Source organism: Camelus ferus, chromosome 12 (assembly GCF_009834535.1).
Source record: "Camelus ferus isolate YT-003-E chromosome 12, BCGSAC_Cfer_1.0, whole genome shotgun sequence".
In the NCBI taxonomy this organism is placed as follows: Eukaryota; Metazoa; Chordata; class Mammalia; order Artiodactyla; family Camelidae; genus Camelus; species Camelus ferus.
The window spans coordinates 47,055,316-47,080,737 of record NC_045707.1 but is presented as its reverse complement, the minus strand read 5'-3'; the positions used below and the strand labels follow the sequence as shown (position 1 = coordinate 47,080,737).

The following is a 25,422-nucleotide window of genomic DNA, read 5'->3' as shown; positions in this document are numbered from 1 at the left end:
TAGAATCGTACAGGATGTAGTCTTTTCAGATTGACTTCTTTCACTTAGTAATGTGCATTTGTTTTCTCCATGTCTTTTCACAGCTTGATAGCTCATTTCTTTTTAGTGCTGAATGATAATTCATTTTATAGATGTACCTGTTTATTTATAAGATTATCTACTGAAGGTAATCTTGGGTGCTTCCAAATTTGGCAGTTATGAACAAAGCTGCTGTAAACATCTGCTTGCAGGTTTTTGTATGGACATAAGTTTTCAACTTTTTTGAGTAAGTAACAAGGGCATGATTGCTGGATCATATGTAAGAGTATGTTTAAATTTGTAAGAAACTGCCAGACTCTGAAAGTGGTTGGACCATTTTGTATTCCCATAAACAGTGAATTAGAGTTCCTGTTGCTCCACATCCTTATCAGCATTTAGTGTTGTCAGTATTTTGAATCTTGGCCATTCTTGGTGTGTAGTTGTATGTCATTGTTTTAATTTGCATTTCTCTGATAACGTAATAAGATGCAGAGCATCTTTTCATCTGCTTGTTTGCCATTTGTATATCAGTTGGTAAGGTGTCAGTTAAAATCTTTGACCCATTTTTTTTAAATTGCTTTATTGAGTTAGAATTCACATCCCATACAATTCACCCATTTAAAGTATACAATTTAGTGGTTTTTAATATATTTACAGAGTTGTACAGCCATCACAACAGTCAATATTAGAACATTTTTGGCCCATTTTTAAAATTGGGTTGTTTGTTTTCTTATTGTTGAGTTTTAAGAGTTCTTTTTGTATATTTTGGATAATAGTCCTTTATCAGATATGTTTTTTGAAAATATTTTCTCCCAGTCTATGGCCTTTCTTTTCATTCTCTTGACAGTGTCCTTTCACAGAGTATAAATTTTTAATTTAAATAAAGTTTAGCTTATCAGTTTCTTTTTTTATGGATCGTGCCTTTGGTATTGTATCTAAAAAGTCATTACCAAACCCAATATCATTTAGATTTTCTCCTATGTTATCTTCTGAAAGTTTTATAGTTTTACATTTTACATTTAGGTCTGTGATCCATTTTGAGTTAATTTTTGTGAAAGATCTGTTTCTAGTTCATTTTTTTGCATGTGGATGTCTGGTTTTTCCAGCACTATTTCTTAAAAAGACTGTCTTTGCTCCTTTATGTTGCCATTACTCCTTTGTCAAAGATTGACTATATTTATGTGAGTCTGTTTCTGCGCTCTCTGTTCCATTTATCTACTTGTCTGTTCTCTCACCAATACCACATTGTCTTGATGACTGTATTTTATGTAGTAAGCCTTGAAGGCTGGTGGTGTCAGTCCTCTGACGTCTTCATTACTGATGGATTATATTAATTAATTTTTGAATGCTGAACCAGCTTTACATACCTGGGATAAATCCCACTTGTTCACGGTACATAATTCTTTTTAGACTTTCTTGAATTTGATTTGCTAATATTTTGGTGAGAATTTTTGCATCTGTGTTCATTTTAGATATCCGCCTGTAGTTTTCTCTTATTGTAATACTTTTGTCTGGTTTTGATATTAGGGTAATGCTGACCTCATAGAATGAGTTAGGAAATATTCCATCTGCTCTGTCCACTGAAGGGGATTGTAGAGAATTGGTATTATTTCTTAACTGTTTGGTACAATTCACCAGTGAATCATGTAGGCCTGGTGCTTTATGTTTTGGAAGGTTATTAATAATGGATGCAATTTCTTTAATAAATATAGACATATTCAAATAGTCTATTTCTTGTGAGAGTTTTCCTAGATTGTCTTTCAAAGAATTGGTCCATTTCATCTAAGTCATCAAATTTGTGGGTATAGAGTTGTTCATATTTTTTCATTATCCTTCTAATGTATATGGGATCTGTAGTGATGTCCCTTGTTTCATGTCTAATATTAAGAGTTTGTGTCTTCTCCCTTTTCTTTTTAGTTAGCTTAGCTAATGGCTTTGATTTTTAGTGATCTTTACAGAGAACCAGTTTTTGGTTTTATTGATTTTTTTTTCCTACTGATTTCCTGTTTTCGACTGTATTGATTCCTTCTCTGATTCTTATTATTTCTTTTCTTCTGCTAACTTTGGATTTAATTTGCTCTTTTCTAGTTTCCTAAAGTAGAAGCTTAGGTGGTTGATTTTAGATCTTTCTTTTTTTCTAATATATTCAATGCTAATATTTCCCTTTAAGCACTTCTTTTACTGTATCCCACAAATATTAGTAAGTTGTGTTTTCATTTTCATTTAGTTCAAAATATTATTTATTTCTCTTGATACGTCTTCTTTGACCCATGTATTATTTAGCAGTATATTGCTGAATTTCCATGTATTTGAGGATTTTCCAGCTGTCTGTCTGCTACTGATTTCTAGTTTAATTTCATTGTGGTCTGAGAGCAGATGATTGATTTCTGTTAAGTTCAGTAAAGTTTATTTACGGTCCAGAATGTCGTCTGTCTTAGTGAATGTTCCAGGCGGGCTTGAGAAGAATATATATTCTGCTGTTGTTGGATGAAATAGTCTATAGATGTTCATTATATCCAGTTGCTTGATAGTGTTGTTGAATTCAACTATGTCCTGACTGATTGCCTGCCTGCTGGATCTGCCCATTTCTGACAGAGTGTGTATTAAAGTCTCCAATTATAATAGTGGATTTATCTATTTCTCCTTGCAGTTCTATCAGTTTTTGCCTCACATATTTTGACAGTCTTTTGTTAGGTTCATGTACATTAAGGATTCTTAAGTCTTCTTGGGGAATTGCCTCTTCTATCATTATATAATGCCCCTCTTTTCCCTGATAACTTTACTTGCTCAGAAGTCAGCTCTATCTGAAATTAAACAGCTATTCTTGCTTTCTTTTGAATAGTGTTAGTGTGGCATATCTTTCTCTACCCCTTTATTTTTAATCTAGATGTGTCTTTATATTAAAAGTGGGTTTCTTGCAGACAGCATATGGTTGGGTCTTATTTTTTGATCCAGTCTGACAATCTCTGTTTTTTAATTGGTGCATTTAGACCATTGACATTCAAAGTGATTACTGACATAGTTGAATTACTATCTACCATATTTGTTACTGTTTTCTATTTGTTGTCCTTGTTCTTTGTTCCTGTTTTTGTCTTCTACTCTTTTTTGCCTTTTGTGGTTTTTAATTAATTTTATATGATTGTGTTTTCTCTCCTTTCTTAGCGTATTTGTTATATTTCTTCTTTTTAAGAAATCTTTTTTAGTGGTTGCCCTAAAGTTTGCAGGACACATTTGCAATTAGCCAAGTCCACTTTCATGGGAACCCTATACTGCTTCATGGGTAGTGCAAGAACCTTATAATAGCAAACTAATCCTATGACTCCTTCCTATCTCTTATGTCATTGCTGTCATTCATTTCTCATATATAAGCATATATACCTAAGCATATATATGCATAATCAAATACATTGTTGCTATTATTTTTTGAACAATCAGTGAAGAATAAGAAAAAAGTTTTTACCTTCACTTATTCCTTCTCCACTGCTCTTCCATTATTTATGTAGATCTATGTTTCTGACCTATATCATTTTCCTTCTCTCTAAAGAACTTCTTTTAACATTTTTCACAAGACAGATCTACTGGCAACAAATTCCTTCAATTTTTGTTTGAGAAAGTCTTTATTTGTTTATTTATTTATCCTTTACTTTTGAAGGATAATATTGCAGGGTACAGAATTCTAGGTTAGTGGGCTTTTTTTATTTCAACATTTAGATATTTCACTCCATTCTCTTCTTTCTTGTATGGTATCTAAAGAGAGGTCAGATGTAATCCTTTTTTCCACTAGACTTGATCAAAGTTTTTAATAAGAAATTAGTGTGTGCAAATATTTGATAAAGTCCACCTTCCCTACTAGACTGTAAACTCCATGACTTGCAAGGACCTTGACTGGCCCTGTGTACCACTATGTCCCTATTGCCTAATGTGGCCTGGTACATTCATTGTACCACAGCATCTTCATATGATTTTGTAAAAGAAATAGCTCCAGTGCAGAAGGTTTTAACCTAAGGATTCTGTAAATGGGATTTGGGGTTGAGAGCATCTGTGAAACTCCTGAAGTTGTGTAGAATTTTGAGAATAAGTATCTGTGTGTTTGCCTGAGGCTAGGGTCTGTAGTTTTTCAGTAGTTCATTAAAGGCGATGCCACTACTTCTTATTTGCCTGCAGCTCAGCACATAATAACATTAGTACTGGAATTATATTGATATGCAAGAAAGTGTGGTTTCTACATATTCTCAGAAGCAGCCATAATAAGCATTTTTAAGAAAAGAAGAAAACAAGACATCATGTGCCTTTGTTTTGGATGGCTATAGCATTTAAGGCAAACCCCTCCTCAAGGAATATTTTTCCAGTTTCAGATGTGTATTCAGAAATGAGTCTACCTGGATATCAGTGCATAAACACAAGAAGTGAGCAAACCATTTCATTTGCTGAAGGCTTAAATAAATGTCTCCATTGCTTTCAGGCAAAGGGAATGATTTCTTAGATTTTTTTTTTCCACAGAAGTTCAAAATTAATCGCTAATATTTTTATCAGAATAATTTGCAAATATTCTGATGCTAACAAAATATTTTCCCAGTTACAGCTCAGCAGTTAACCCTCTACTAGTTTCTAATGTGCTTTTTAACCTTCTGAAAGTAAGACTTTAATGCACTGGGAAGAAATGTTCAGGAAGAATATGTAATATATTTTCTAATTCTACACAAAGGCAACCACTTAGATAGTAAGATCACCTCATATTCATTCACATTGCATCTTCCTGCAGGAAGCCTAAACTGCTGCACTCCTCAAAATTATCTCTTGTCCCTTTTGCTGTCAGTCCTCACCAACTCCCAACCTTAGATAATCAGAGATAAGTCCAAAGAATTCTCTTTTTCAGCTTCATTGCTGATAACTAACTCTAAACAACAGAAAGCTGTGAAAAATTACATTGTCCGTAAATGTAGTTTGAAGTTTTGTGTAGGAATACAATCGGATACATAGCTGCAATGATAAGAAAACATTCTGGAGTAGGAACTTAAAGATCTTGACCCAGAATATAAGTCAATAGATTACTTCTTTCAGAAAGTCTTAGTATGAAAATCTCATCAACTGAATTAAACAGTATGCTTACTAAAGATTATAAATTATTAAGGGCTAATGCTGGAAATTTGAAATTATTCTTTTTATTATGTGGTAATTGGAAAACATCAGAAATAACTATGATTACATGCTGAGATAGGATGGTTATCTAGAGAGAAAATTCTATTGAGTAATTTGAATATTTAGCATTACTGTAAGAATCAGTTTGGTACCACCTTTTTAAAGATACAAATTGGCCAGCTAGAGTTATTAATTTGTTTGATATCTTCAGAATTTTAGTCTTCAGAATTCATCCACTCAGAGCAGGAATGCAAGATATTTTTCAATGGAAGGTAAAACCAGAGGGCAAAAACAAAAGGTAGAAGCTTGGAAGAACAGGGTTTTTGCAGACTCCATGTTTCGTAATTTAACAGTTGTCAGTGGAATAGGTGATTATCTTGATGTTGCACATCTGCAAAAAGTTATCAAACTGTTATCAGTTTGATAGAACACTTTAAATTCTATTTTCTAGGAAAAGAATGTTCAGACAGCAAATTCATAGGTCTGGAACCCACTTATTTCATCCAAAGATGATTTAAATTTAATTAATAACTTACAGAATACATTGTTCTAACTGGCCACTAAGGAAGAATTAAAAATGAACTTTGAAATTATAAGATAACTTGCTTCATTTTGGACAAAAGTTAAAAACACATATTCTGAGCATGCTGAAATTATTTTAAAACCTCTTTTTTTCCATTCCCATCATTATCCCTTTGTAAACTCAATGCATTCTTATGAATGATAGGAAAAAATATATAGAAGTAGTTTGGATATACATCATTCCCTGAAAATAATATTGTGTCAATCCAACCTGGATTAGATATTTTAACAAAGAAACAAGTTCATTTGTCACAGGGTGTTTTAAAATATTAAAACTTTAAAATATTAATATGCATGGTGTTTATTCAGAGTATGCATATAATGGTCTAATCTAGAGGATTACTAATTCATTCATAATTTTCTTCAGTTACAGTTAAAAAACAACAAAATGTTAAGAATTATAGAAATTCTCTATATTAATCTTAAATGCATATGTTCAATGAACAGTAGTTTTATCATTCTTTTTTCTTCCCCTTTTATGTTTGTCTAATTCTGTTTATTAAAATTAATTTTATGTTCATTGCATTAGTAAAAATTTGAGCTTGTACTTTTTATGTTTTTTTCATTTTACTAATTTGGTTTTATTATAATTTTAAAAGTATTGGACCACAGTGGATTAAAAAACTGTCCCCCCGTCACAGATGATTTGACAACTCCTGTTTTACAGAATTCCTTCCAGACAATTATTCAGTTTTGGCTTGAACTCTTTTAGTTTTAGTAAGTAGGAGTTCATTACCCTTCCAGGAAGCTAATTCCATTATTGGACAGTTCTGATTATTAGAAAATACTTCCCTGCGTGGGCTAAAAATCAGTTTTCCTATGATTTGTAAGCCTCAGAATTGATCCTTCCCCCAGAATTATACAAAAGAGATTTACTTCCTCTTACATATGACAGTGCTTTGGATATTTGAAAATACTTGTCCTATCCCTCCTTAATTTTCTTAAAGTTCCACTTTTTCCTATTATCCATATGATACGGTTTCCAGAAGCTCCTTGTCCTAGTTGCCCTCTTCTGGACATACCCTTTTAATAATGTCTTTCTTAAAATGTATTACCCAGAATTGAATTGAACATCATTTTCTTATTCTGGACAACATACTTCTGCAAATGGTGCCAATAATGCATTTTTTTTTAGCAGTCATGTCTCTGATTTGTCTTGAGTTGTAATTTTTTTTTTTTTAAATGGAGATGCTGGGGATTGAACCCAGGACTTCTCATGTTCTAAGCACACGCTCTACTGAGCTATAACCCCACCCTCTGAGTCATAGTTTCTGAAGAGGGAACCAGGATATCAAAATAGTCTCCAAATTCAGCTGATTCCTTGTAAAAATACTCTTCCACCATTCTTGATTCCTTTTAGGGAGAAAAGAAAAAAGTGTATTTTCATTGCTAACGTCACTGGTTCTTAATTTTACCATTTAAGTGTTAGCAACATGCCTGATAATATAACCAAAGAAGATTTTAAGGGGGATGATATTTTTAGGAATTTCATTCTGACTAACTGGGGGAGGGTAAAGGATGGACTGGAACAGGAACAAGACAAAATGTAGGGGGAACTGTTAAATGACTGATGTAGTAATTCAGATGACAAATGATAATGGCCTGGATTAGAGAAGCAGAAAAGAAGATGGAGAGAAGGGGACAGATTCCATAGAAGTTAGAAGTAAAATAAATAGGATTTGGTAAGTAAGTAATTTATATGGGAATGACAATAATGAATGAGAAAGGGGGAGGGGAGAGGAAGCAGCTGTTGACATCCAGACACTGGGCATTCAGAGCTATGCCATGTTATTTTCTGTTGGGCATAAGAATTTCACAGAATACCAACATCAGACAAGATTATTCTGAGACCATAACAACTTGAGACAAAACAGGTCCACTTCATAATGTTGTCAAAGCACAGAGAGACAGAATCCCCAAGCCATCCACAAAATACGAAACACCCTGCCCCTCTCTCGGCTAAAATGAGTGACAGTTACTTACTTACCATTTATAGGGTTATCCTTGCTCTGGACTGTCTTTCCTGGAAATAAGATGTATTGAGATCCCAATCATAAAATGCCTCTTCTTTCCTTCTAAGAGTGGTCAATCTAAAGCAGATCCCTGCTTCCTTAGCAGTCTCTCAAATCACTCAATCAAATCCCAAGTCCTCTAACAGGTTCTTTCTAACACTCTCTTGCTAAGTTCCGGGGTTTCCTATGCTGTGCGTTCTCCTTCACTGCAATGAGTAATAAACTCAGCTTGTTCAACTAGAGATGTGTTCCTGGTGGTCTCTGGCTGAAAGGCACTGACATTAAGAATAACCCCAGGGTGTCTTGGCTTAGACAGTCAGATGTTGGAAGTACCAGTAATAGAAATAAAGAACACTAGATAAGAAGAAGGAAATGTCTTCAATTTTTAACAGGTTATCTTTGAGATATCAGTGGGTTAAAGCTAAGTGGAGATATTGGATGGATTTATGACTCTGGAACTTTAAGAGCGATGTCTATGCTAAATCTCTCTCACCTGTCTACCCACATGTAAGTATACTAAGAAGTGTATATTTGAGAGCCATTGTTTATATAATTGAAGCTGTAGCATTAGCTAAGATCACCCAGGGAAGGAATAAAATGAGAAGAAAAGGGCTGAGGACAGAACCCCAAGGGTATTTATTAAGGTATGAAAATGAGATACCCAGAAAAGACTCTTTGAAGGAAATGTCATTGAGAAAATGACCAAAAGTTAAAGGAGAGTTTCAAGGATGAGATTAGCAATTTTTAATGCTGCTAAGAATTCAAGTAAGGTAAGGGGAGCCCTTCAAGCTCTGACTCTCCCCATTGTTTTTGAGCCTCTCTTTACTTGCTGGTACAATGAGATGTTTTAAGCTTCTCTTATAACTTCCCTCCTTTAGCCTTGGAATCAGCCATTTCTCTCAGGACTCTTGTTTCCCTTGAGTAGAAAATGGTATTTAGAAACCAAGATCTGTGAAGCCTGTCTGTGAAGGGCTATGGTATGTGGTGGTCACATAGGGGAATGGGAGGTCAGAAAGAAGGAGAAACTTGGCTTAGGTAAAGATGAGCAAAGCAGAGTTCTGATTATCAGAACTGAAACTTCAGTCATAGGCAGGTGGAAGATGATTTGACCTTGAGTCCCAGAGTGGCACATAGAGCTCTAAGGTCTCCCCAAGGTTAGGATTCATTCTAGGAGATCTGGGCAGAGCTCTGACTTTCAGTAGGCATCACATGATCTCAGTAGGGTAGGGAGGCACCGAGCAAAGCCTGACACCACCTGTGAAAATTTTGGGTTATCTAACTGCACCAAGCTTTTTTGGCTTGTTATGTGGGCTTTAGCGTCACAATTGTAACTCTCTACTTGTTAAAGTGATAATTATGTTTATGGCATTAATATTTACTATTAAGAAAAAATTGGGTATTTGGTGTGAATATCTCTGCTCTTGTTGGCTCAGCATTCCAATCCTCTTCTGGAAAATACTTTATTTTCCCACCACAAACGTCTTGTAGGGAGTCCCAACTCCTGGTTTAGTTAATTGTACCAGAGATGAGTAATCCCATCAAGTAGGGTTGATTGAAATAGTGTTTTGGTCTTGAGTGAGCGGATAACCTAAACCAGGCCAATAAGTGTCCTTCAGGATTTGAAAAACTGGCATAGAGCAAAGGGGCTCACTCCCTCTATAAGACAAATGAAGAGATGGGGCATTCTATTTGTTTGCTGCATAATTCCTAGGAAGAAGGCCAGCATAAGAGAAAAGATAAGAGATCAAAGGGGAATACTGCAGGTGGTGTTTGATTATCTGATTCCTTGTCTGTGAAGCTAGAGTGTGACTTTGCCATCTCAGAACTGAGTCTTCCAACACAAGATTCTTTTGTGCCTAAGCTAGTTTGACTTGGGTTTCAGTCACTCTTTACCCAAAGAGAGAGACAGCACTCGTATAATAACTTCAAGTAAAATTCAAGGTTTTAATTGATGTTGTCAAAAGCTAACCTAATTAATGTGGTCAAAAGTTAACTTCATTTTGATAAGCATCTCAAACTTTCCATCCAAAATGGTTAAAAAAAAAAGTGACTATACATGGTGTTTATTTTTCCTAGTAAAAGTAGCAGTTTTTCAAAATGATTTTTTTTTTCTATCTATGCCTAATATTAGAACATCTATCCAGGCAGTCAGTCTCCCAAGGATCTCTTTCTTGTTAACAACTTTAGTTTAAAATTGTATTTCCATTCAACACCTCCCCCATCACACTATTGCATTCATGGATGGTGTCACTTTACCAAATACTTCCTTTTCTAAAGCAACAAAAAATAAATCAGTTGTAAGAGAAAGTATATATACTTTCTGATCTTCCCTTTTGTTATAAACAATTTCCCAAGTGCCTGCTCAAGGTTACACTTTCTCTAACAGTTACTTTAACAGGTTTTACTGTCTCTATTTACTCTTTTAGCTTTTCTAGTCCTTAAGGCTAAGTAGAAACCCTAATCCTTGTGTTTACCCAGACATTTTCTAAGGTCAAGGACAACTATCCAAGCTGGTTAATGGCTATATTCTTTAAAAATATTCTAGGTTTGGTTCAGTACTTAAAATCATCCAATGCCTTCGATGGCAGTGTTAATCATTGTATTCCATACTTTTTTTTTGCCTACCTCTCCTTACAGAATCAGCCTCCATTTTTCTTCTGGAGATTTACCCTTTCCCCATTCTCAGTCTATGAGGTCTCGATGGCATTCTGACCCTTACATCAAGAGTGGAGCTGTGACTTAGAACCAAGACAATTTACACATGTGTTCCTGAGGTGGGTACATGACCTAAACCAGTGCAATCTGAGGACATTTCAAGACTTTTAAGAATGCCACCAGCAGATATATTTTTTCTCCATTGGATATGAATTTAAGATGCCAAAGCTATCATTTCTGCAGCCATCTAATGACCATGAGGGAACTGTTTGAGATTGGAGCCAACCTGAAAGACATGGAGGTGAGAGATAAAGAGAAAGGTTCTAGTTACTGAACCAAAAATAATCTTTTACTTAAGCGCATTTGAATGGATCTTTCTGTTACTTACAACCAAGAGTCTTAACTGATGTAACAATGATCACACAAAGTTCACTCAAATAAGAGTAATAATTGGATAAATACATATAAATCTGAAGTTTTTTCAGAGCAAGATCTGAAAACAAATGAAAACTCAGAATCTATTGGCCAGGACAATTGTCCTATCTGCTTGCCAAAACTAATTGTCTAGAAAAGAGTAAAGCATAAGAAACCAGCCTCTGAGTATTCTAAAAGATCCAACAAATTGCTTGAGATATCTTGAATCTAAGATATTTATTTAATTTAGTCCCTTAACAATGCATTACAAGGAGAACATGTGTTCTGAATAGGGTCTATGAGACACCAGAAAGCCACCAAGTTCACAGGCTCATAGAATTTTAGGTTACTACTACTTAATAAAGCATGAAAATGAACTTGTGCCATTTTCAACAATTACTCTTGAACAACACAGGCTTGAGCTGTGTGGGTCCAGTTATATGCAGATTTCTGTCAGTAGTAAATACTTCAGTATTCAGTACTACATCATCCCCAGTTGGTTGAATCCAGGGAGGCAGAACCGTGGATTTGGAGGAATCCCATAATACAGAGGGCCAACTATAAGTTTTATGTGGATTTTGGACTGTGTGGAGGGCCAAGGTCAGTGCCCCTAACCCTTGTGTTTTTCAGTGATCAACTGTATTTTATCAAATGCTTTTTCTGCATCTATTGAAATGATCATGTGATTTTAGTCTTTGTTTTTGTTGATGTTGTATATCACATTGATGGATTTGCATATATTGAACCATCCTTGTGTCCCTGGGATGAATCCAACTTGATCATAGTGTATGATCTTTTTTTGTGTGTTGTTGGATTCTGTTTGCTAATATTTTGTTGAGGATTTTTGCATCTATGTCCATCAATGATATTGGCCTGTAATTTTCTTGTTTGGTCGTGTCTTTGTCTGGTTTTGATATCAGGGTGATGGTGGCTTCATAGAATGAGTTCAGGAGTGTTCCCTCCTCTTCAATCTCTTGGAAGAATTTGAGAAGGGTTGGTATGAGTTCTTTGTATGTTTGGTAGAATTCCCCAGTGAAGCCATCTGGTCCTGGACTTTCGTTTGCAGGGAGGTTTTTTATTGCTGATCCTCCTTCACTTCTAGTGATTGATCTGTTCAAGTAGTCTATTTCTTCTTAATTCAGTTTTGGTGACTATATTTTTCTAGGAACTTGTCCATTTCTTGTAGTTTGTCCAGTTTGTTGCCATATAATTGTTCATAGTATTCTCTTATGATTTTTTTTATTTCTGTGGCATTGGTTGTAACAAGGATCAACTGTAAATACATGTTGAAATACAAGTTTTAGGTTAATTCTTAAATAACTGAAAATTTAGGTATATGAAAACAAAGGTTTTCCAATCCCTTCTACTGACTAAGGCTCTGTGATACATGGGATTTTACCATGGCTGGGCCGTCTTAGGTCTTGGGAGACACAAAGGCTTAACAAACAGCCCCTACCTCTTTTCTCCACCCTAGAACTCATATAGTGGGACAAATCATTTATTTTAAAAGTAACCTTTGAGGAGTATCACATATTTTGATTCAAATTATTTGGGAGGAAGCATGTGGAGTAGAAAATGGAAGAAATGTAGAGTAAGCAGGTCTTCATCTGGATCTTATCCCTGTCCATAATTGTGTGAGCTACTAGATATAAGCCCCATGAAGGCACGGCCCAGATCTATGTTAATTCATTGATGAACGCCCAATGCCAAGCACAATGACTGGCACATATAATAGGTGCTCAACAAATTTTTTGTTAAATAAATTAATATATGGGTTTTGCATGAGTCCTTTAATTTTTTCTTATGTTAATTAGGCTAACTGGTTCAACAACCACCAAGACTTCCTTGCCTGGACACTTATTTCTCACTTCATAGTCTAACTTGGGTCAGTGAATAGGGGAAAACACCTCTGTTCCACAGAGCCATTCAGAGACCCAGACTCCTTCCAGGTGGTGGCTTCACCAGCCCCTGGAGCCTCGAACTCCTCTCCTGGGTCCTGTGCATCTGGATGGCAGGTAAAGGGGAAGAGAGAATGTGAAGAGAGGATTGTATACTAGGTCTTAGTAGTCAGCCCTAAAGGAGCGGGCTTCTGCTATATTCCATTGGCCAAAACTCAGTTCTTTGCAGTCCCCCACCCAGAACCCAGAACCCACCCCTACAACTGCAGGAGAACTGGAAACAGTGTCTAGTGGCATACCCTGGAAGAAGAGGAGAAACTCACGTATTGATGAGAATTCACTTTCTCTGCTTCACTCTCTGAGCCCCAACTCCTGAAAAGAATTAATTATTGCCATTTGCCAACAATTTATGGGGTTTTAATGAAGCAATAAATGTGGAAGTACTTGGTAAAGTGCTAATCAAATGTTAGGTACGAATTTAGTCCCTTTACTCCTGCATTTCATGGGTGAAATGTGTAGGCTGAAAGGTCCTCTAAGAACACTTTCCAGCTCTAAAATGCTTAGATTCTGTGGTTCTTTTAAACCTTCAGCAAGCATGTGCCTTTCTGACTTGGTGGTGGTGCCTGGGATAAGCCCTTTAGGATCCTACCCATAATTCTACAACCTTCCTGCCCCGAAACCCTCTTTCATTTCTATAATATTGCCGTGTCCTTTTTGAGACACACCTGACTCTATCTTACCTCATTTTAATTCTGTTCATTCCAACTATGGGTAAAAGATAATTTTTGCCTTCCTATTGCATCCACCAGTTCCAGTCTGCTAGACTTCATAATTTCAGAAGAAAATTGTAGATGTGAGGAAAAGAACCTAAGAAAGCATTTGACAGATCTGAAATATTAAAAACAAACATGATTACTTTAATAATGCCTTGAAAGATACTATATAATAGCAGTTTGATTCAATCTATCTCCTTTGTCTGTGATTTCTTCAGTCTCTTACCCCAGCTTCCCAGTTTTTTTCTCTAGCTAAATTCCCTTTGTGGTTTACTGAGAGCTGTTTTGCACAATTCCTAGGGGGGATCAGCAAGGGGAGGTCTGAATTCTCCTATATCAAGGGCAGAATATGCTCTGATGGGAAGCGTGGATACTCAGGGGTATTCTGGCTTCTAGGTAATTCACATAAAACAGAGGAACTGGTCTGTCCACTTCCATTCAGGCCCCTTCTTACCTTCTCCAGACCATAGCCAGGTTTGTTTTTGTTTTTGTTTTGTTTTTTCACATTGCAAATCTGATGTCATTCTTGTGCTTAAACACTTTAATGAGTGTATTGTATTTTTTTTTAAACTTTGATATACATTATACAAATAATATAGTGCACAGATCTTCGGTTCAATTTGAGGAGTTTTGACAATGGGATATGCTTGTGAAACCACCACTGCAAACAAAATTTGAAACATTTCTACCACCTCCATAAGTTCCCTTGCTCCCTTTTCCAGTTATTTCACCCTCTTCCTGGCCCCAGCATCCAGAGGCAACCACTTTGATTTCTATTAGTTTTGCCCATTTTTGGATTTTATACAAATGAAAAAAACACAGTACAGACTTTTTTTGTGCCTATTTTTACTCAACATAATCTTTTGAAGAATATTTAGTGTTGCTGTGTGTTCATTCCTTTCAATTGAGTATGAATATACCACAATTTATTTATCCATTCTCTTGTTGATGGACATTTGGATTGTTTCCAGTTTTAGGCTATTTTAAGGTTGCTATGAATATTCATGTTAAGTCTTTTGAGGATAAAAGTTTTTATTTCTCTTGGGTAAATACCTAAGAGTTGACTGTCAAGTAATAGGGGTTTTAACCCATCTAAATTCCCATTTAGGATGAAGACTAAAACCCTACAAGGCCCTGATCACATCTTTGGAGTCCTGCAAACTACCCCCTCCTCTTGCCTCTCTGACTTTAGCCTCTCTGTTCATGTTCTTCCCCATGCCAGAGCCACACTATCTTTCCTTTTCTCCAGCTCATCCTTCAGATCTAAACTCCAGCCACAGCTGCCTACCTTCCCCATTAAAATAAATCCTTTATCATAGGCATTTGCATCTCTGTGTTCTTGATGCCCCAGGACATACCAAGACTAGTTTTATATTCATGGGCATGATTACGGCTGACTCTTGAACAACTTCGGGGTTATGGTTGCTGACTCTCTGCCCAGTGGAAAATCCAGCAATAATACAGTTGGCCTACAAATCCACAGTTCTGCATCGGCAGATTCAGCCAACTCTGATGGTGTGGTACTGTAGTATTGGGGAAAAAATCCGCATATAAGTGTACCTGCATAGTTCAAACCTATGTTGTTCAAGGGTCAACTCTATTCATTTAATGTTTACTTCTCACTCTGCAGCAAGCTCCATAAGAGCATGTTATCTGTCTGTTTTACTCACACAATGCTAGTTTCTCACACTTACTAAGCATTCAGTATGTCACTGTTGAATGAAGGAATAATGGCTGTTCTTCATTCCACCGTAGGGTCTGTTCTCCATTTTAATAAAACCCCTTTTGGTCCTCCAGAGAAGAAACTTGTTGTCTTTGACATGAATTTCTCCATAGCCTGGACTTAGCTGGAGGGAATAAGACCAGGCAATCACTTATGTTCAGGCTGCCTGGCTTCTAGGAAAGAGAAAGCTTGAATTTCAGTCTTAATAGTTTTTGTCTTAAGCAGACCAGTACATAAACATAATTGCTGCTAGAGGAGCTTCTGATCCAACTAAGACAACAAGGCAAGGCAGTTAGCAAATACTCCACCTTGAACTAGATCAAAGAGGACTTTTGCTCCTGGTTGGTTTTTTCCCTCTAGTTTTTCTTCTTGAGGACAAAGTCCTGGGAGCATTCTCAAGACAGCATGGGTTTTCTGGGAAAGCAGAAATCTTTCTTACTAGAGAGTCAGGGAATGAAATTTTTCCAGAAGAAAAATTAGAAGGTAAAATGCTATGCAATGAAATTTGCTTATATATTGAAAAGCACCTCCATGAGGCATTTTTACCAGTTGACTTGCTGGAGCAGAGATGCTGATGAAGTAAGAAGGCTCATTTATTCAGTGTGCTATTATTGTGACAAGGCTATTTCAGGGATGTGTTTAGCATCACATCCTCTCTCCTCCTCAAAAAAACCCCAGTATGTACAGTAATCAAGATGATTACTAGAATCTTACATACCTTCTCATGACTCCATGTTTTTCATGGATGATTTCCTTTCCAAGTTGATTTCTTGTTTGCCTACAGTGATAACAGTGAGCAGATGAGTGTGTGGATATTCTTTCTTCTCTGAGTGTTTTGCCTTTGCGAAAAGAATGCAAAAATGTGATCCTAGAGGATGAGTGTAATACCAAAAGGACTGTCAAAGAAAATTATTGCCTACATTATCATCAGTAAACAAAGGACGCTGCAGCCATCAGCTATCAGCCTTCCCCCAAGGACGAGGACAACAGTGAGCCAGAGGGAACTCAGCATGGAGACTAGCAGGCAGCCTGGCCTCTGCCACTACCCCTAATGGTGCCCCCTCAGGGGACTCAGAATGGGAAAGAACAGGATACTGGCCCTGGATAACTCAGGTGTATATCAAAGGAATGATTTCAATAAGCCCAGACTTTTGCATCTTCCCATACATGGAAAAAACACTAAATTCCTTAACTTGAGACCTCTGGTTTTCTTTAATTAATTTTGATGTTATGACTACCTGGTCTTTGTTGCAAAAACTCCCATATATCCTGGTTCCTCCCCTACCTCTTCAGAATAGTCTCTTAGAATGATCTGAGAGATTGTATCCCAGGCTTAAGTCCTCAGAAATCTCTGCAAATAAAACATAACTGTCAGCTTTTAGGTTGTGCTTTTTTTTTTTTTTTCAGTCAACAGGACTATAGTTGTTCAAGAAAACAATGGTAATTTTTATCACCACCAGATTATTTTTATTGCCACCAAGAAATTATTTTGGGAATCAGCAAACCTCTATGGAAGGAATAGAATATGCTCTCCTGTTTTTAGATAGAAGTGGGTGATTCTTCCCTTCAGCAGGATGTGAGGAAGTCAAAGGTGATAGACAATATGCATCAGAAAGTCAGCCAGAATATTTATTAAGAAACTTGAAAGTGTTCATAACCTCTGATCTAGTAATTCCACTCCTAGATATCAGTCATGAAGAATTAATCATAGATGTCGACAAGAGTCTATTGCAAGGAAGGTCATTGCTGCATTATTTACAATAGGGAGAAACTGGAAATGATCTAAATGTCTAACAAAAAGAGAATGGCTAAATAAATCCTGGGGCCTGCTTAACATAATTATTATGATATTAAATAATGCTTGCAAAGGCTAGTTAGGAACATAGGAAAAATTCTCCTAGTGAAAGAATTACCTACAATAGGGCCTGAGATATTGTAAACACTCTAAATGTTTCTTCAATTAATACATGGATAGCTTACTTTTATAGCCAGAAAAAATAATTTGAAAGTCTGCCAGAGAAATGGAGGTTAACAATAAAAAAAAAAAAAAAAAAACCTGACATAGGTAGGGTTGACACTTCTGGAAAGGCATTTTGCTGAGGAAAAGAAGATGAAAGCAATTCTTCCCCTAGCGCCCCACACTCCCTAAAAAAGACAAAAAACTTAGCCTTGAATGTAGGCCAATGGAAAGATGTCTTTTCCAGGATATTTTAGATGGAAGTAGAGTTTGCAGCAACTGGGGGTGCTTTCCTCTAAAATGAGAATTTGTTAACTTAATAGTTCTTGAGCACTTTTTTGTGTGTGTGCTAAAAATTTTGCTGAGATGTTGGTTTGAGGGGCTTTTCTAACTTACAGTAGTTTTGTTCCTTCTCTGTTTTGCTAGGTGAAGAGTTGGAAATATTTCTGCCTTATCAAACAGCCTCAGTTCCAGAGAGAGAACATCTGCCATGTAAGCCTGTTTTCTACTCTTTCCCTCTAAAGTTAAGACTGGCAGCTGTGAGCATTCTTGCAAGTGTTTGACTTGTACATTTGAGCTCATTTTTAAGAACTGGCTCACTGCCAATCTGCACTCCAGCTTCTGATACTTAAATAGGAGTCAACTGCACCAGATATAGAAGAGCATGTGTGGGGGGGGGGGGTACGGCAGAAGAAGCACAAAAAGAAAACCAACGAAGAGGTGTAGGTTGGAAACTGGACTCTGAGCCAAGAGCTGCACTTAAGTGGAATTATGGGTCCACTTCCAACAGGAATGTTTCAAAACTAAGATCAGGACAGAGCCATCAAGGCACATGGTCACCCCAAGGGTTACATGGGTTCTGTAGCAAATTACACTGGGCTTCATTTAGTAGGGAGATCCTACTTTGGGAGGTAGAGGAAAGTGTTATAATTTTGGAAACCCTCTTTAAGAAAAGAATACAATTTTAGAATACAAATACTATTAACAAGAAAACACAACAGTGCTTAAGAAACAGAAATATATCTACTAAACCCCACCATGTGTATCCCCAACCAACTTTCCATTAGCCAAATCCCATACTGTCCAAGGCCCCTCCAAAGCTCCCTGATCTGGGAGATTGCGATGAAAGGTAAGTTAGACAGCAAAGACAGAGGGCTTAAAATGTCCTAATTTTGCATATTTAACAAAACATGTGCCCTTGTGGGAGCATTGTTAGGCCTTTTCCTAGGACCTTTACAAGATAGGGGCCTTGAACATCAAGTTTGATTAACTTTGGGATGAATCCCCCTCTGACCATGCCCCACTCTTAGCATTTTCCTGCAGATTACATCAGATTAAAGTTAAAGACAGCCAATGGGATGAGTAGAAGGCAGAAATTATAGAAAGGTCACAGTGGGGACTCATCACAACATATACATTCTTATTCCTCTTATGAATCTTGAGCTCTCTGGCTGGGAGATGATGAAGGACTTGTTAGGTCTGCTGGAAGATACAGTAAAGGAATCTTGGGGCTGAAAATCCAGCCTTTATACATAAGTATTAGCACAAGTTGGGAAGCCAGGCTGCTTCCACCTAGTGGAGAAGGGAAGTGACTTAGCAGGCAGAGGAGTTACTCGGAGGTGAGAGAGCTGGCAGATAGTGCCTTGTCCAGGGACCTTAGTTTGGTACTTGACCTGGCAATCGTTGCTAGCTTTGCAGTTTCCTCCAGGCTGGCGAGTGGGAAACTGGAAGCAAGTTTCTCAGTAGAGAGGGCTACACATATGAAAAACAACAACAACCAAGGTTGACTTTTGGATGGTCTAATGAACCTTAAGCACTGGGGCAAGTCATGGGATTGGAGGTGAGTGGTTGGCAGAGGAATGATGGAGGACATGCTTGCAATTCTAGGAATCCTTAAGGCAGCAACAGCAGAAACAGTGAGAGCACTGAGTGGGTATCAGCACTGGATGGGTGGTTGTAGTGGGGTGTGTGGCTGAGAGAACCCTTGAATAAAATCAAACCGTTTAGGTCAACTATGCACATTTTATAAGAACATACAGAAACAAAAGGATGCAAACTAAATACATTAGAAGGGTTTCTGTGGTGGAGGGTTAAGGGTAAGATTGGGGATTTAAAGGGAACATATTACTCATTCACCCAGTTCTTTATAAACAAGAGGGGCCATGAAAACAATCAAACAAACAAAACATTCCAACAGTAATGGGAAAGCATCATTTTTTTGTGTGCATGTGAAATGGAGAGATTTCCAATGATAATGCTGGGTAGGAACTGTGTACAGCAGTTTCAGACTCTCAGGGGTCCCAAGGTTGTGGAGCTTTGAGAAACAAGGGCTGCCCATATATGAGAATACAAGGGGTATTTTCAAAAACTGCTTCATAGTTTTTGGGGGAAAATGATACACGATTTTGGGTTTTTTTTTTTAATGCAAGAATACAGATTATTACATGAATTCAATCCATGTAAAATACTTAAAAGAATGCCTGACATGCAGTAAGCCCCCAGTAAATGTTACTTAAATAACCTGAAATTCCACCCCTCGGAGATAACCACAATTAAGATTTTGGTAAACGTCCTTCCCAGGAAATACAGCAATTTACTTATTTAATTGTATATAAATGAGATCAAGCTCTTATGTGATGTTCTGAAACAAAATGAAGCTCAGTCTCTCTGTATAAACACATCCTATCAGTTTTGTTTCTCTAGAGAACCCTGACTAATAGTTTGTAAGGTTGCCCAGACCAAATGCTTATTGGCTTTTTGTATTTCTTTTCTCTTCTTTTCATCTTTCCTTTCCTTCCCTTTTCCTTTCTTTTCCTTTCCCTTCCTTCTTTTCTTCTTCCTTCCCCCTTCCTTCCTTCCTTCAAGATTATCTCCTTGCCCTGTGTCTGGGTCTTTTTTTAGCCCTTCTGCTTATGCCATGACATGAGGCAGTGTGACTCAGGAACCCCTAAAGCTCTAGCCTATAATTCCTGCTTTTTTGGGGAGTGAGGAGCCTTTCTGACTAGGGACTTGTACTATAAGTGAGATTATACAAATAAATAGATTGAATAAATAAAGGCAAGTAATTGAGAATACTGCTCAGTTAAGGGAACTTAACTTTAAAAACCTGTTCATCCTTCATTAGTCAGTTAGCCACTGAATGTAGAATTTTCTGTTGTTTCTTTTTTCCCCACCTTGTAGTGGTTGATGTCATCACAGCCGCCTAGAAAAACAATTTTCTACGGTGATGCACGTTCTGTGATGTCACTGGGATTACAAAAACTGGCAAGGACATCTGCTATTAGCACTTATCACTGGAAATTACAAAGGAAATCAATTTTAAGCTTTCCGAGAAAGGAAATGTTCAGTGAAACTAAATTTTTTTTCTTAATTTACTATACAAAGAAAGTCTGTCCTCTGTCTACAGAGAGAGAATGCCCTACAACTTCAAGAGACTGAATAAACAGGGTTGATGTGAAAGATAGTAGTACTTGTGGGAACCCGATTGTCCAAGTATCTGGGTTAACTGTCTTCGTACTGGATAGACTGGTGACTGGACTGTTTTTCAAGTAATCAGACCCGGCCGGAGGAAGCTTTAAAATTTCCCACTTTACGTTTCTTAGGTCAGATCTCCTAAGCAGGATTCCCCTGCCCCTCCTCCTACCCCTACCCCTGCTCCTCTCCCCCTAGAATGGAAACAGGGTATATTAGTCTTCTGTGGCTGCTGTAAGAAATTATCACACACTGGGTGGCTTAACAGAAAGTTATTTTCTCATAGTTCTGGAGGCCAGACGTCCAAAATCAAGGTGTCAAGAGAGTTGGGTTGGAAATCACATCTGAACTACACTGTAGAGAAGGGCAGTTGCTGCAAATAAGAGCAGTACTGTTATCAGAAGGAGGGGAATACACACTGTTGGGCAGCCTCAAACACCAGACTAAGAGTGCAGGGAAAATCTAGGCAGCGAGTTCAGTGTAGATATGCTGGGTTGCAAAGTGGCTGGTGAGGCACCCAAGTGGCGATGCCCCATCTACTAAGTTTGGCAGTAAGTGTGCCACTTTTAACTTCACTGAGAACACTTTCAGTGGTGTGTGAGGCAGGAGGACTACTGAAGAGAGGTGAAGGATGAATGCGAATTGAGGAAAGCTGAGCAGCTTTGCCATGTCGCTCTCTCAGAAGCCAAAGAGAATTAGAGTCTTTTGCACTGAAGACGTGTTGCTCATGCAACCTTTCAGGGCCCAAGGCAATGCCTGAGTGCAATAGTTCTCAGAAGCTGGTTCCCAGACCAGTAGCATCAGGCATCTGGGAACTTATTAGAAAAGCAAATTTGGGGGGACCTACCCAAGACTTAACTGCATCAAGGACTATAGGATGGAGCCCTGAATCTGTGTTTAACAGGCTCCCAAGGTGATTCAGATGCAGGCTTAAGTCTGAGGCTAGGCCCCAGAAACCCGGAGAAACAAGCTTTTATGGAGCCCTTGGTGCCATCTGTCTCAGGGAGGCGTATGTGCATGTTGTGAACATGTTGACTCCATCTGGGCTTGCTGGAAGCAGAGTCTGGTTTGGGGTAAGGGTGTGAGGGTGTTGGGCCTCAGAGCATGTGTTTCTGTAAAGCAGGCAAATGAGGAAAAAGACTGGTTCCTACCCACGGCAGGATCCCTGCTGCTTGAGTATGAAATACACCTGTTTTGATCTTTCAAGCAGATCAGCAACTTGACATCTTTCCATTCCTCTGAGCAACACAGAAGTGAGCAGATCTCTTGAAGGACGAGCCTGGGGTTTGGCTGAAGCTGTCACAAAGTGGCATTTCTCACAATATTTGCAGAACCCCTGGGGAATGTTAACCAGAAGCTCGGTCTGCTCTTTGACTTCAGTCTTTACGGCTGAAAACCTTTCTAAAATGGATCTTTTTGTCACTGTAGAGACTAGGATAATATCCAAAGTAGCAAAGTTGTGAAAGATTTATTATCTTTACAAAGCAGAGTGGCTTTAAGGTGATCTCCCTAATAGTGTCACTCTTACTTCACTTGTGTCCTGATTAGCTTTCTTGGGAGGAAAAGATTGGGATGGAAGGAGTTCCTGCTGGGTGCTTGGACTTGCTTGTGACCGTCAACGTACTTGATCTGTGGCACACTCTGTTATGAGTGCCTATGTCTGATTTTCCTTTAATAGATATCTATAATGAGTGTCATCTGTCCAGTGGGCCCACAGCAGGAAGGATGGCACAATGTCAACTCTGTGTGAAGGAAAAGCCGGGCTGGTCTAACAAGATAACTCACAAGTCTAGGAATGTGAAGGAGAGGCTGGGCTGGGCTAACAAGATAACTCACAAATCTAAGTATCGGAATACTGATCTGAGTTCTGCTGGACTAACTCGTAAATCTAAGTTAATTAGTGTTGGTTTGCTGCTCATATTTTTTTTGCTAGCCAGCTGGATTTTCAAAGAGATATATCTGGCTTTGGAATGTTGGTTTGCTGCCTCCCTGCCTCCACTTTTGTGATAACGATGCTGCTACAGCTGTTCCATGCCTATTGGCTGAATACCCCAAGCTTGTACTTTACCCTATAAAACCTCATGCGCACATCTTGGAGGTGCTCAGAGCTTCGGAGCAGAAGCCCCTCTGAGCCTGCCGGCGTAATACATCTGAGTACTCCAGCCCTCCGAGTGGTGCTTGTTTTTTGGCTGGCCTGTCGTTTCTGTAACATATGAAGGCAGGGCTGGTTTGTTCTTGGTTTTACCTCTAAAACTTAGAATTATAACAGCACCCAATAAACATGTTGAATGAATAAAAGAACATGGTAATTATAATTGAATTTTGGATCACTCTGGAACCTATAAGTCTCGGGGTCACCATTCTGAGCATTAAATCTCACCACCTGGAACCATATATGGTATATGTAGGCAGGACTGGCTCCATAATTTGTGGGGGCTAGTGCAAAATGAAAATGCATGGTCCTTTGGTCAAAAATTATGAAGAACTTCACAATAGTGACAGTGGAACATTAAACTGGGTGTGGGGGTCTTGGAAACCTGTGCTTCTGAAATCAGACTTACAGGTAGGAGGTGGGACGAAATCTTAATTAATCCTGGTAACTTAAAAAAAAAGTTTTCCCAGAAATCCTTTTAATGTAGATATTTTCTCCTTTTCTATCAAAGAGAAGGAAAACATCAAAATGGAGGGTGTCTATGATAGGGCTGAATTGTCCCAATTCTCTAATGCCTAAGAAAGCATCCACACTTTGCCATGTTGCCCTCTCTACAGTGTCTCCTGCTGGAGAAATCAGAGTAGATTTCCCACTGAAGTGGGAACTGGGATATGACTCTTTTTGGCCAATGAAATGTTAGAGGCTATGGCACAAGCAGAGACCTTAAATGTGCTCCTGTAGTGTGGCCTGGATCCTTGTGCTCCTGTCCTCTACCATGAGAAGAACTGTCCCAGGTAGCTGCTGGTCTAAGGAATGTGTGGAGTAGACCTGATCCCATCGGTAGCCCAAAGCAGAGCTGCCCCAGCTGCCCCACAGACCTGTGAGGAAGACAAAGACATATTTTTGGTAAGTCACTGATGCTATGGAGTCTTTTTTACATAGCATTCGAGTAGCAGAAACCTGATTTATAAGATGTCTTTCAGGAGAATCTTAATAAAAAGATATTTTACTGCCTTTTTTAATTTTAATTTTGGGGATACTGAGAATGACAAAGGAGAGGCTAGAGAAAGAATCCAAATCAATGAGGAACATTGACCGACCATTCTTATGCTCAACTCAAGCCAGCAAGTGATAAACAAAGGATGAAACAGTGCTAAGCTAGATATCATTAAAGAGGTCTTGTTCTAGTCTTTGTTTTTCAGAAATTGCAAGTACTGCATAGTAGCTCCCTGAAGAAGCAGCGGGAAGAAGAGGCTTCATTTTTAGGAATGCTCGTCCCATGTTTTTGCAAAGGTGGACACAGCAGCTACCGGCTCACTGACTTCAGCAGTGGGTAGGATCGTCATGATATTTAACTGCGGTAGGGAAAGGGCTCCAACTAGTCAGGGAGAGGCCCCATCCCTGGCTCATCTTCAGAGCAGGTGAGCTGTGATCAGAAGCAGGGATGTGGGGGTGGGGGTTCTTTTCCAAGAAATCCAGTAAAAGTTCCAAGCCTATGCTTTGAGCCAGAGTTGTCGAGTTGGACTAACCCAGAATATATGAACCAAGAGTGAAAAGCAGAGGTTCTCTGTGGCAGGCAGAATAATGTCCTAACACCACTCCAAAAGGGTCTATATCCTAACCCTGAGAACCTTCACATGGCAAAGAGGAATTAAGGTTGCCAATCAGCTGACCTAGGGAGATTATCCAGGTAAACCCAGTATAATCACCAGCATCCTTAAAAGTGGAAGACGGAGGCAGAAGAGGAATAGCCAGCAAGACGGTGGCATGAGAAGGGCTTGGTCTATATTGCTGCCTTTGAAGATGGAGGACTGAGGCTACTAGCCCCAGAATGGGGAGTGTCTGTAGAACCTGGAAGAGGCAGAGAAACAGGTTCTCCTCTAGGGACTCCAGGAGGACACAGCCCTGCTGATACCTTGACTTTAGCTCAGCAAGACCTATTTTGGACTTCCAACCTCCAGAAGTAAGTAAATAAGATAATAAATATGTATTGTTTTAAGCCACTAAATGTATGGTAATTTGAAACAGCAATGAAAGGAAATTAATGCATTCCCCAACAGGAGTGCTCTTACTAAAATGAGGAGGGAAACACTGGGCACGCAAACAAACAGGACAGATGTGTATGGTGGACTAGGTCTCTGTTCTGTGGCTCTCTGGATATTTTTCCAGGGGAGACAGAATACACTTTAAAAGTGTGGTTGATAGTAGTGTGCCCATGTTCCACAGAGCCAAAGCTCGGAGCACCTGTGAGCAAAGCAGGAAAACCTGAGAGCATTGCTTGGAAGGCACTCTTACACAGACTTGAAACCGTTCCTTCACTGACCAGCTGGGTAATCCTAGGCAAGTTACTTAACCTCTCTGTGCCCTAGTAAAAGAGGATGATAAATATCTACCTGATGGAGTTTTTATGAGGTTTGATGACATTAATACATATAATTAAGAATCATCGCTGGTATGTGGTTAAGGCTCAATAAATGCTAATGGTTGCTTTTATGACTAATACTACTAGACAGTGTAGTAATTAGTAATCCTGGGTCTGGAGTCAGACTATCTGGGGTCAAAGTCAGCTCTGTCACTTACAACATCTATGCTTAGGCAAGTTACTTAACATATACGAGGTCTAGTTTT

The 25,422-nt window shown here is 38.3% G+C and overlaps 1 long non-coding RNA gene across 1 annotated transcript; it reads left to right on the top strand.

The window, feature by feature from the left end:
• The first annotated feature begins 12,314 nt into the window (after nt 1-12,314).
• On the top strand, nt 12,315-24,751 carry LOC116667726. Its single transcript, XR_004324744.1, has 3 exons — nt 12,315-12,835; nt 17,598-17,663; nt 23,536-24,751. It is a non-coding gene; the product is annotated as an uncharacterized LOC116667726 (long non-coding RNA).
• The last annotated feature ends 671 nt before the right edge of the window (nt 24,752-25,422 follow it).